Below are 12,690 nucleotides of genomic sequence, written 5' to 3'. Positions count from 1 at the left end.
CATTAACCAACTTAAGACAGATTATATCTGTTATAAATTGCCCGCTGGTATTCACGACTTAAAAGATTATGAACCCATAATAGAGAAGTTTCATTGTCTGCATTTATTGGCTGTACACGCATCAAGTCGTATTGATTCTACTGTTTCGGCCAGCCTGATTTGCTATGTGAAGTTACCTATGATGACTGTAGTTACGACAAGCTTTTACAATTAGAATCGTTGCCGTGCTCGTACCGTGAAGGCGGACTTCAAGGAAAAAAACATTTATTTAATTGAATTATTTAAGCAATTCAACAATTCTAGGCGACTCTTGGTCACTGAGAGCGCAGGGCTGATTTTTGGTAACGTCAAGTTCACAGTTGCCTAGCCTTACAAACCTGTTGTTATGGAGAAGAGTGTTACCTCTTGTCCAACAGGAATTTTGCATGTCGCAAAGATTAGCTAGCTGTCTGTATGTGTACCCATTGATATTCTACGCTCTACAAGGCGTATTGCAACACGCATAACACGCAAGTTTCAAAGCCGTCAGGAGTTGAACATAGGGCTGTCATCATTCTACAACTGAGTCCCGATCTTAACACGAGACAACTACTCGTTTGACGGCCGTGACCCGATGACGGGATTACCCACGCGCTTCTGTTCTGCAAAGATCTTCCTTCGGCAGACGTCTGAGAAACTGGAGTTTTTTAGTAAGATTTAGTGTCTACATTAGAGAAGTAGAGGAACTGCTAACATGCATTGTTCATTTGATTGACGATATGTGCCAACATAAATAAAAGCAATAAGTAGAAAATATAGCAAGCGTAGATATTTTTCTAGTTCATCAGTTCCATCAGACTCCAGGACTTGTGTTTAGGAGTTAGTGCGGCGTGAACTTTTTTATACATACACAACTCAGGTTATAAGACGAAAAGTTCCATGGCTAGCAAGTTCCTAGGGGCTAATTCTACTACCTGGAGATCAACACCCCACTGTCGAAACCCTTCTCTGTGATCTCATTTGTTGGCGACGACGGCCTGACTGAACTTGTAACACATATGAATTTTTTTACGGATACCTCTTAAACTACCCATTAGACAAACAAGATAGTCTAGTACAATGTGATTCTCAGAAGGATGTTCTGTCATCGGAATGAAGTCACTTACGCTGCTAGGTCCGCCAATAGTAATACATCTACCATAGTCTTTAGTATCCACGTATTATTTCGCATTAAATTCACATAGATGCTAGATGGTTAGGCTTAGGAGAAACGAAATATGCTTTACTTATCGTCCGGAATATATATATATATATATTTACATAACACATATATGTCCTAAAAACGATCATTTCTGTCAATTTTCATAATGTCCATTTTACATGATATTACGTGAAATACTGAGTATGTGCGCATCGATCCGCACACGCGTACACAGGCATAACCCTAGTTTGTATGCTGGTAGAAAAAATGTAAAGGAATATCTAATACAAATTGGTTTACAAAAAACAGTATATTCGTAAACGTTTATATCAGATTTCGATTTGGCCAGGTATAGTCTATCGTGGCCGTAAAGCTGTGTCACCCTTCAGATTACCTACACATCTTTTACGCGACTGATATCATGTAGCCAGTTGAGCCATCATTCGCTTATCTAACACATCTACTTTAAATGTTTTTTACCATTGGATCATTAAGATCATCCGACTTGCTTTCTGCGGCAGCTCGGGCTGTCACGGGCCGTATAGTCAATTGCCACAGATGCTGTGATTTAGGGTGCCAACTTGACAATTTGGCAATCATGGAAGATCAGATGGTTGAGCATCAACAGTCACCGCTGAGCAACGTGCTATTACCACGAGGTTTCAATGGCCGGTCAAAGTTGTCCTTCTATGTATGCTTTTTTCCACACCGTCGCCCAATAGACCGACGAAGCGTCGACGATGATCTCATAAAGGGCTGAGCTCACGCGCGTTATCCGATCAGCGCACCCGAATCATCCCTCTGGGGCTGTTTCTGTCGCTAGCAAAGTAAACAGGCCGCAATGGACATTTCGGCATGGGCCACTTTTCCGGCTGGAAGCAAACGCTTAAGTCATTCACTGCACATTGGCCATAGAGTTGCATTAAACGACATCTTTCTTTCAACGGGCTTTTTTGGTTACTTCACGACGGCCGGCGGGGTGTGTGCCGTTAGTAGGCACCAAGTTCATACAAGAATTGTATTGCGTATATTGAAATCGCCTGATAGACTTACTATGCTTATTAGAAGTAGGGGTGAAAACTTGATGTTTATTTTTCTGCAACACGATTTTCGGCGAATTCTTAGTATTCCAACAGTTTCTACATGTTTTTCTGTGGTTTTCGAAAGAATGACATTTTTCACAACAATGAGATTATCAAATGAAAATTATCAGGTCAAACCACAAGATATCGTCAAAAATAGAAAAAAATTAAACAATATCAAAAGTTTTTAGTACGGCACGTATGATTGAGTTTTTTTTTAAGACAATTTCAGCACAGAAAAAAAATGTCGCCAATGTCCTCTCAAACGGATTTTATTAGGAAATAGGTCATTTCCAAGAGAACCTGGAGAAACGAATTAAAATTTAATAGATGACGCTTTTTTTTTCGACAAGATACAGGATTCTACCATAGTACAGACATCATTGCTCGTAAACATATTAGCTATCCCAGATACCTAATACTAATCGAATATTAATTTGACTGAAGTGTAAAAATAAACAGACGATCGAAAATTATTATTAATTACCGCTTACGAAACACTAAGGTAACGTTATTCCAGACCGTAAAAGGAGCGGACAAAACTAGTGATGTGCTTCAGAATGTGCGTGTTAAACTATCGTAAAGGAGTGTGCTAAATCACGGCTACTTGCGAAGAACACAGGATTCCCCAGAACGTTAGGCCACTTTTAGGAAACATAACAGGCCAAAAGGGAATCGATGAAAAGAACCACAATTAGATTAGTCAACACTTAACTACTACTGAGATGACTGACTTGGGTCAAAACTCTGCCTATGCATGTATCTGCATGTTTCAAGTTTTCTAACAGATAGGTTACTACAGATACTTAATGGGTGAAAAGCCTCCAGTGTGAGACAATATGGGATTTCAAATAGAATTCTCATAGAAAAATGTTTCCCATATTAGTAAATAGAATGACTAGCTTAATTCAATGTTAAGGCCAATCGAGTACTTACTCTGGTGCTAGCAATTTTACTAACGGCTAGAACAGGCATTGCCGCGTCACTCTTTTCGAAATAACGACGACTATCGAGTAAGTATCAGTACATCGAAAGTAAGGCAGGTAAGCGAAAAACATCAGAAAATTCGTTGATCAGTTATGTTATCGAGGTGATAGCACACAATGAACACAACTGTGCTCTGTTCCTTTTAATTAGACACAATTTACTACGAGCAATTAAGTAATAGTTAAAATTAGAGCAGAAAGAAAACATAGGCAACTTTACGAATATAATGATGCTTGAATTAATTAATATAGCCATGGCCCGGTGCGCAATGGCTTTAATATAAGGGATTTTATATTCGATCGGATCGATCCACCCCACTCACTTTTGCTGATGGCCTCGTCATTTTTTCGATGTTGGACTGCATCAGTTAAGGGAACAGGTAGATGCGCCGAAGTGGGTCCGTATTCGATTCAATTAAACAGTATGCATGACAATGCTTAAAGGACATTTTCCAAATCCTTTAATACAATGCTTGAATGCAAATTTCTAATTAGGCTTAAAAACAGACGATAACATTGGAGGGGACAAACGTATGCAGAATGCCGTGTGGGGTAGAATGTTTAAAAAAAAAAGCTCATAATGGCAAATGTGCGCTTGTTTTTAAACTTAAGAGAAAAAAAATCCATTTACTGGATTTTTAAAGTTTGTATCATTTGATAAAAACGAACGAGGAAGCAGGCGTTTACGAACCAGTAAATTTACTATGATGCCTGAAATACGACTTATTCCAAATAACTCTGGATACGGCTCTGGCTAGCATTTGGCGGTAATAACAAGTAGGTGGATTTTCCTATTCACGAAAGGACCGCACAGGGAGCTGGGGGTTCTTTGCTCTCAAACTGACGGAACTATTCACAGGCTGCAAAACGAACCCAAAAACAGGCGTTTTTCTAAAACGAAATTTCTATTGGTCACGAAACTGCTTGCAAGAAGGACTATGATCGTGGAAAGAAATACTGGTTACGAGGAGATACGAGAATTTTTCAAATCCGCTAAACAATGGGTGTATAAATTGAATTTTGGTTCCTCTAAAGCGCATAAAAGCTATTTTGCACGCATAACCCTATAGAAACAAATAAAAATTACGACAGATACACACGGAAGACAGAACAAAATTCGGTGTAGACAAATGAAACAAACTGAGACCACTCAACGTCGCGTATCAAGTATATTGAAGAAATGGAAGATGTGCAATGAAATAAAAAAGCCATCGACAAGGATGCCCAGATTTATATATAAAAATTGTTTTGATTGTTTGTAACTGACATAGCTTATGGCATGAATATCAGATTTTATATTTTCATTTTCTATTCATCATTTTATGTTAATTTAATCTTGATATATAAACTGAAATTATACAAAACTACAGTTTATTTAACGAGTAATTACCAAAATAATAACTCTTATCTATGATCAGCCATTTAGGCCGGTAACGGTAGAAATAGGTATGCAAATAGGTTTAATGTAAATGTTGCTTTCGAAAACCAGTTTTTGGAGATGGTTAAAATTGAACAAAATACTTGATAGAGTCGCTGTATGTCACTGTCTAGAGAAAACTGAGGTGTGTGGTGAGCCCTACTTGCAGGACTTACCGATTTAGGCCGCAGTCAAGATCTTTAGAGCATAACATTCTTCAGAAAATTATTGAGCGTCAAATGAGAACAAATCCCAGAAGCTTAGTGATGAAAAGCGTTTTACAACGGTACAGATTATAACATATACAACAAGCTTCAGATGGTATTCAACAGGCACCAGCGTATGCGCGTCAACAGGATGTCTCCTGAAATAGCTGTCAAAGTTTCATCTATTCATGGAAGATTTGGAATCGAAAAAGTTTCAGATGTCCTCAAAATACAATGCTATTATCTATAGCGCGTCCAAAGCGCCACCAGAACCTTTCCGCAATGTACAGACGTGTTTGCAAGTGTAAAGTAAAAATCGCGAAAATGGGCAAGTTCTTGCTCTCATAGAAGCAATAGTTTCTCGCCACTCGTGGCAGCAGCCTCTCGGGACAACGGAAGAAGTTAGTTTTCGGGAAAACTCGAACGTTAGCAGACAATCGCTTCAGCTGATCGCGTTCTGTTCATCATACAGCTGAAACCCAAACGTTGACATCTAGTCATAGACACGACCGTATCGGTTATCGTACGAAAACGACCGTGCGCACTCGTGTGTTCGTAAGGACTCCTAAATGCGGACAAACCGGAAAATGCAGAAGCGACGCATAGGCGTAGTACTATGTGATCATACTAGTACGGCTGTCGAGCACCATAATCACCGCGCCGCATGGGATGAAGCGTTACGGCGCGACAGAAATCTCTGGCGTACAAATCGACAACGGTTCTGTCTTTTGACATTGTCATGATACTAGTACTAACCAATTTAGCAGTAAGTTGTCTATTCCATCATGTACAGTCATATGCACATATTATAGCACAATGCACAAAGGGACAGACGACTCGATCGATACACATGCATGTAAACGTAGATCAGATTTTCTCTGAGATGCGAAAGCAAGGAAAGAGTGGAAATCTATTGTTCATTCAGTTGCAATATGCGAATATTACAATATGCATAACATTATAATGGGGTCTTTCTTGAGAAATGCGGTCGATTCTATGGCGAGGTCAAATGATGTTGAGAAATACTGCAGTTTTCGTCAACTTTGCCGATCATGACGGTCTGACGCTTCCAATTCGAACTGGTGTGATGTCGCGCCTGAAACCACATAGTACGTATTAAAACAGCCCTTACAAGCCAGCATTGCGAATTATCTGGGTAATATCTCGCGCTCAGTGGCGAAGTACTGCCTGGAGGCATATCAATCAAAAAAGGTGTTCCTATACTGTTCTCTTATGGATTTGTTGACAGAAACATACGGATGCATAAAGGTATCTCAGTTTTTCCCAAGTGAAATGGTTGATACGAGAATAAAATTCGATAAGCGTTTCATTAGGCGGATAACTTCACTTCAACTTCCGTCGTGACAAGCTGCACTGTCGCTTGTTTACATACCGTGCAATTGTATTACAATGTAAACGCAAATGGCAACATGTGTCAAGGCTGGCATGAACTTCCATGAACAGGCAACACGCATGATTTTAATTGAACGAATTATCGGCCCTCACTTAGCAACATATGACATGCCTAGATTATTGAGAACCTATAGAAATACATCCATAAAATTTATGCTCTCTATCTCGAATCTCACTTGACGCACCAGCGGAAATTGCTCCGGAAGAGAGCGGCATAGGTGGCACGGCGACGAGATGACGCGAAGTAGATCATGTACTCGTACTATGTCTATATATATATATATATAAATCGGAGGACGGCTAAGGGCGGTATGTACTAGCTGCGTCTGAATTAGAACCTTTATTATCGACATTGTTGACCCATAACACTCAGCAATAGCGGCTAGCCATGCTGTATTCACACAGCATTGATCTATCCTTTTTATGGCTGTATCCTTCGCAACGCACCATTCGTCGTTGCAACGCCTTTCAGCAGACCACACCCCTAGCGATTGAGAGCGGTCGTCATAACGCTCTAGCGGTCTGGGCGCCCCCGGCTGTCGAAGTAGATTGGCGATGCCTTTATTTCTTTTGGAGTTTTTACGATCTGGGTCTAGCGACCTTATAAAGTATGTGGTCGCTACGACACACGTCTAATTCTTCTTGTCGATCAAACTTGCCTCCGTAGATACTAATACTTTGAACTCTCTACCGTCCAACGCTTTGAGCGCTCGCGACTATGTGGACGACGACCTTATGCTGCCACCGGTACTTACTGTTGCCCTGAGGGCGCCCTGCTTTCTGCGGTCGTCTGACCCCCAACCGGCTTACACCTTATTGCAATGCACATGATGTTCAGCGAGGATTTAAAATAATAGCGATCTACCATTACAAATTAAGCTTCAAATGTATATGCTTTTATTGTCTTTCTATATTATAGGGCTAGCACAGTGGACAGCAAAATAGAAGAGACTTACCTCACAAAGACTTTTTGGCACAGTCGAGGAGAAACTGGGGTTTACAGTAGTTTATAGTTTACCCATACAACGCAAGAAAGGTATAACCTGCAGTTGTTAATGGCGTCCATTCGTAGAACTAGCCAAATGGAATGAGAATCCTACATATGTTCAGTGGCAGAGATGATCGAAAGGGTCCATCACGTCTCTTCTATTTAGTTAGAGGTATTAAATGAACCCGTAAAGTGTTTTCACCGCAATAAAAATGGACAATTTGAATTAGATTTAATTCAGTTTATTAATGCTCGTACAATATGCTCCCCTTTCTATACTGGGCCAGTCATTTATTGTCCAACAAGATGATAACTTTTGCCTAAAAACATTGGCATCTATCAGAGAAAATCAGTAAGAATGCCAAGGAAAGCTAGTGGATCATGTCCTGTCTTAAAATCGATCAACTCTAATCTCATCATGACGATTCATCATGTACGTAAATAGTAATCTAGCCTCAAATTCTTATATTTATATTCGCCTCGTGTGATGGACAGGTAATTTTTTATTTCCCCTGACTAACTTTTGTTCGGCGCTTCACAGTTTTCTCAAAAAAAAAACTATGTCCTGAACAATACATCGAACAAAAAGACCTATTTCATGGTGATTGCGCACACACTTCTGATCAGTGGTTCCTTTCCCTTCTTAAACATATTGAGGGTACATAAAAGGCGATTCGAATGGGGCAGTGACTAAGGATACATAAGCACAAACCATAGACATTGTAACGTTCGTTTCCGAGCTACTGCGGCTTCAGAAGCTTTAAGCTTCTCCAACTTTGCACAGTCTGGAGCAACTTAAGTGACATCTTGCAATAGTAATCAATCACACGTAGGAGGCCGATGAAATAACCACGCTCCCATTCCACTCGTGTTAGAAGCGATTTTTACGTGTCACGACCTTTCAGTAGCATGGTCAAATCTTTAGTCGGTTAGCAGAGTCTATCCATGAGGCCAGATATTAGTTGGCCTTCGGGAAGATATCTATGGCACGAGGCGTTCCAACGTTCTGTATACAGTCGGCATGATGTCGCAGCTATCAAGGGGTCGTAGTAACAAAGTTTCACGACAACGATTTTACTTCGATATCTGGGCATTTTATTTGTTCTGTGTTTTTAGCGCATTGCAACTTTCAACACACAGATATCTTGCCGTGTGTCTGAGTGAGTTAATTATAGAAGTCGTTATAATTAAGTACATTATTATATTATATTATTATGCAGTTTCAAAGGACAATTGCTTCGGCCTGCGTGATTATACAGTTCCCCTGTATTTACGTTTCTAGACACAACAGGATTGATTTACGATACTGTCTAGCCCGTACAATATTTCCCGCTGCTTGAGAAACGTATGACGTTCAGCGAAATGGGATTAACTATAGAGTCGATGTGTTGCGAGCATGATGAATTTCCGTTAACGTATTACAAGCGTTGTCGCCTAACCGTGTCCCTGTTGTCCAATCGGAAACTAATCGTACATTTTATCGGAAACATTAACTGAGTAATACTTTTCTCTATAACGAATCGCCGCGACGTAAAGAATAGTGATTTCATACTACAAAACGACCCCAAACGGCGACGAGTAGTGTTTCCAATGTAAAGCGCTGCTTTACACCTACAGTCCAACGTGCACGCACACTTGCACGCACACTTGCACGCACAGGCATCACAGTAACCGAGCGTTTCGTATTCGTGAAATGCAAAAATTGTTTCACATTAACAATAAGCGGTACAGCTAGCGCCGTTGTAAATACCAAATGTATAAAATAGGTGTAAAATAAAAACACCATGTTATTGTTGATATATTGGTCAAATAAACAACTAACTTGAATGGTAAGACAGACGTCTGTGATTTTGATATTGAACTCGTCAGCGAACGTTAGATGCAGCTATGATACGCCTAGGCCCTCTGTAGGATGTCTCGAAACATATGTGCTATATCGGTACAATCGCGCTCATACACGAACCGTCTTGACTCCATATTTGGAGATTTAGCTGATCGTTTCTATAAACTACCTCCAAGATGCTATGATATTTAGTTTTCGAGGTAAACGTTTTTCTCAGCCCGTGCTTCTGTGCCACCACTGTGGCCCGAAATAGGGTACTTTCTCACAATTTAAATATGCTACTAATGTCATGCTATTTGGGCAGACTATTAAATGCTGCCCGCGCGTCACCTTTTCAATCGATAGGCTTTTCTTACTATGTGCAGTTATCAGCTCCGAATCGGTTATCTGGTGCACGTATGAGTCAAACTATATCTGACCTCCATGGCCGTTAATCTTCTATATAAAAGTATAAACAATCATCTCCTATAAATATAACGATAAGACGCTGAGCACACTAATATTATGTGATGAATCTACCGGAACTCTTTGCCACCCATCAAAACTTAAACAGTGTTCCATTCAGACCATGATAATGCCTTGATGTTTGCTTTTATTAGATGCTAAATACGATATATGTGATTCCTGGTTGATCTTAGCCTCCTCGAACCGGGGCAGTCCTGTGTCGATTCGAAGCCCAATGAAAAACGTCTCACTCGAAGGGGCATTTGAAGTTCAGCAGCTTTACTAACGTATCTTCACGCACGTAGAAATAGAAGTAACAATAACGTGCACGCCCTAGCGGAGGCACTCTGAACTGATCCGTGTCGATCACGTTAACGAAAGCAAGGCGAGTGTATCTAAAGGTATCATACGCATAGACGGAGTCTAAGTTCAACGCCGTATTAGTTGGGGCCCTTTGAGACATTTAAAAGAAGCAAACTGTGTCATGTTCCCGCTTGAGGCACGCAAAAAAACCTATCATAAAAAAATAGTCTGGGGATCAATTGTCCAAATCTAATCTATTTCAACAGTAAGCTGTTCGCCTTTTTGTTCAGCCTTATTTTCAGCCTTAAAAAAAGTCGTTCAGGTGACCTGTGTATCGCAGCGATACTGGGTCACTCCGAGCCAAAACAGTTTGATGGGTGCGCTCGAAGTTGCGATACCTTCCGATCACCTACTTCCACTAGACTAGGGTACACAATTAAACAAAAGCCGTTATACACATGTATACTTACATGGTTTTGAATTTTTTTTTTATCAACTATTGTTGACACACTATACTCTCCTCTCGGTCCTGATCGTCATTTCATATGTGAATATATGATTACTTAGCTCTGAAGTTTAGCAATGTTTTGCCGTATCTTGTTCTCGGTGTTGAATGAATAAAAGACCGAAAAAAAAAGCCTTAATGTACTCGTCATTAGAGATTATTAGTGACGAGTACATTAAGGCTTTTCTTCATTTGGTAGATGCCAACGATGAGATCGGTATGGCAAATAGAGTGCGTAAGAGAAGCCCAATCAAATCTGTTAGTAGAACGTTTTTGCGGTACAGCTGCGTGGTATCGAGGTGAGCGGCAATCAAAAATCTCCTACTGGTCAAGCACACGTGCGGCCAGCTGCACGCGATTTGTCTATTGCCAACCAAAAGTCTTCGAAGTAAATTGTTAAAGATAAACGAGATCACTGATTGAAGAAACCTTTCTATAGATGAATTAATATATATATATATATATATATATAGAGAGAGAGATAGAGAGAGAGAGAGAGAATTGTTTCGCTTCCAGGATTCGAAACGCTCATCCGAATACATAGTTTCTATAACTAATAAGAAACACTAACCTGTCAGACCTACACAGTCTAAGTGCCTCTACGAAACTAGTATGATCGCTTGCCTATGAATCTAAACAAACATAACACGCTATCCCTATAGTTTTTTCCTCTATCAAATGGCACAGCTATATGTTTACGGAAGCGAAACTGAGGAACGTTTCCTTCTGATTTCACATCAGTAAAACAATACGTTAACGTTTACTGTTTCTGTCTATACGCCCGCCCGCTGATTCGACACAAGCATCACAGTATTTGATATTAATGGGGCACAAGTGGTAGCAATCGTTTGATGAGGTTATGCAATACAATCATTTGTCCGCCGGTCATCAGCGCGAGGTCATCTTTGGCTGGCCTAGGGTGAAAGCCAACAAAAGCATTAACGTTACGTACGTATAGCATCTACTACCCGTACATATACGAAACGTTTCAAATAAGAGCATATGGGGTCTTGCGTTTGATTCCGCTGGATTGTGTATCTGTGTAAATGGGCGAAAGCGGCTTCAATGTACTACCGTCAAGCGAAAACGCGACATGAATAGGGGCCCGTGCTGCTTTCAAGGGTTAAGTAGTTGAGATCATGCTTATTGATCAGCAAATTAAAGCATGTTATACGGAGGCTGCAAGAGTATTTGGATCGATGTTCCCTGCATGGGATTGATAACAAGCAGAAGTATATCGCCGTTGATATTTGACGTTCCAAGTGCTTGTTCTTCAGGCCCACTCCAGGCTCCAGAGGGAGAGAGAGAGAGAGAGAGAGAGAGACAATTGCGAATCAGAGCTAGAACGAACAGAAGCGATACGTGTAGCTACTTTACAACTACCTGGTCTCTGCTTCTTCCTTGTATTATCGAGCTTTATAAACTTAATCAACAAAATTGCTTCCCTACCCTAATAGCAGAAATGCTTGAGTTCCCTGAAGAATCCTAGACGCAACTTGCATTTCGTTACTTCCCACCTTTTTCTCCAACAACACGTCATTGAAAGTCGGTCAGAGTTAATCATGACTAAAGTTTGTTCCATATGTATATATGCGCTACCGCAGTGGTAGCCGCTCAGGTAAATGGCGATCAGCAAACAGAAAAACGTTACCGTCAATTTGATGTTATTTATTTTCAATATAAGCTATTTTTTTTATTATTATTATTCATTGTGGCTATGTCTATCACGGCGCCGCTCTCGTATATCAATTAGCTAAGGTAGTGTAATGGGAACGTTGCTCAGCTTCAGCTCCATACCGGATTTTTGCTTTACCAGATTGGCGAGATAGTTGCCACTGTTGACGCAGAGGGGCCTGTATCGAAAATACGCTTATATCATCCATTCGTTCACTATTATCAAAATTGATTATGCAATCTTTCCTGTAATTTACTTGCGGCCGAATCGTCTTTAAATTACCAAGCGTTTCTGCTGCCCACTGAGTCACGCTTTCAGCAGCTGTCGGTTTGTTGTTGTTTTTGTTGTTGTTATTCTGTGATCAAAGCTGCTGTTTTTAGTAGGCCTCCTTTCGACAATTTTTACCGCGGGACCGTCGCGAGAGGCGCAAGTGAAATCTATCTTAGACCGCCGCCAGCGCGATTACAGTTTGTCTTACACTCAATCAGAAGTCTTTCATATCGCTGCCATTGATACATTCGGGTGCTGTCATTGCTGAGTAAGTTAGTGACGACACTGCGTAAGGCTACTGATTTCCGTTTTAAAAAGAAGAAAATTATGACATTTGTGTATATATATATATATATATATATATATATATATATATTT

The sequence above is a fragment of the Varroa jacobsoni genome, unplaced genomic scaffold, assembly GCF_002532875.2.
Source record: "Varroa jacobsoni isolate VJ856 unplaced genomic scaffold, vjacob_1.0 scaffold_787, whole genome shotgun sequence".
NCBI classification, from domain to species: domain Eukaryota; kingdom Metazoa; phylum Arthropoda; class Arachnida; order Mesostigmata; family Varroidae; genus Varroa; species Varroa jacobsoni.
The sequence above is the reverse complement of the archived record's forward strand: the minus strand, read 5'-3'. Positions refer to the sequence as shown.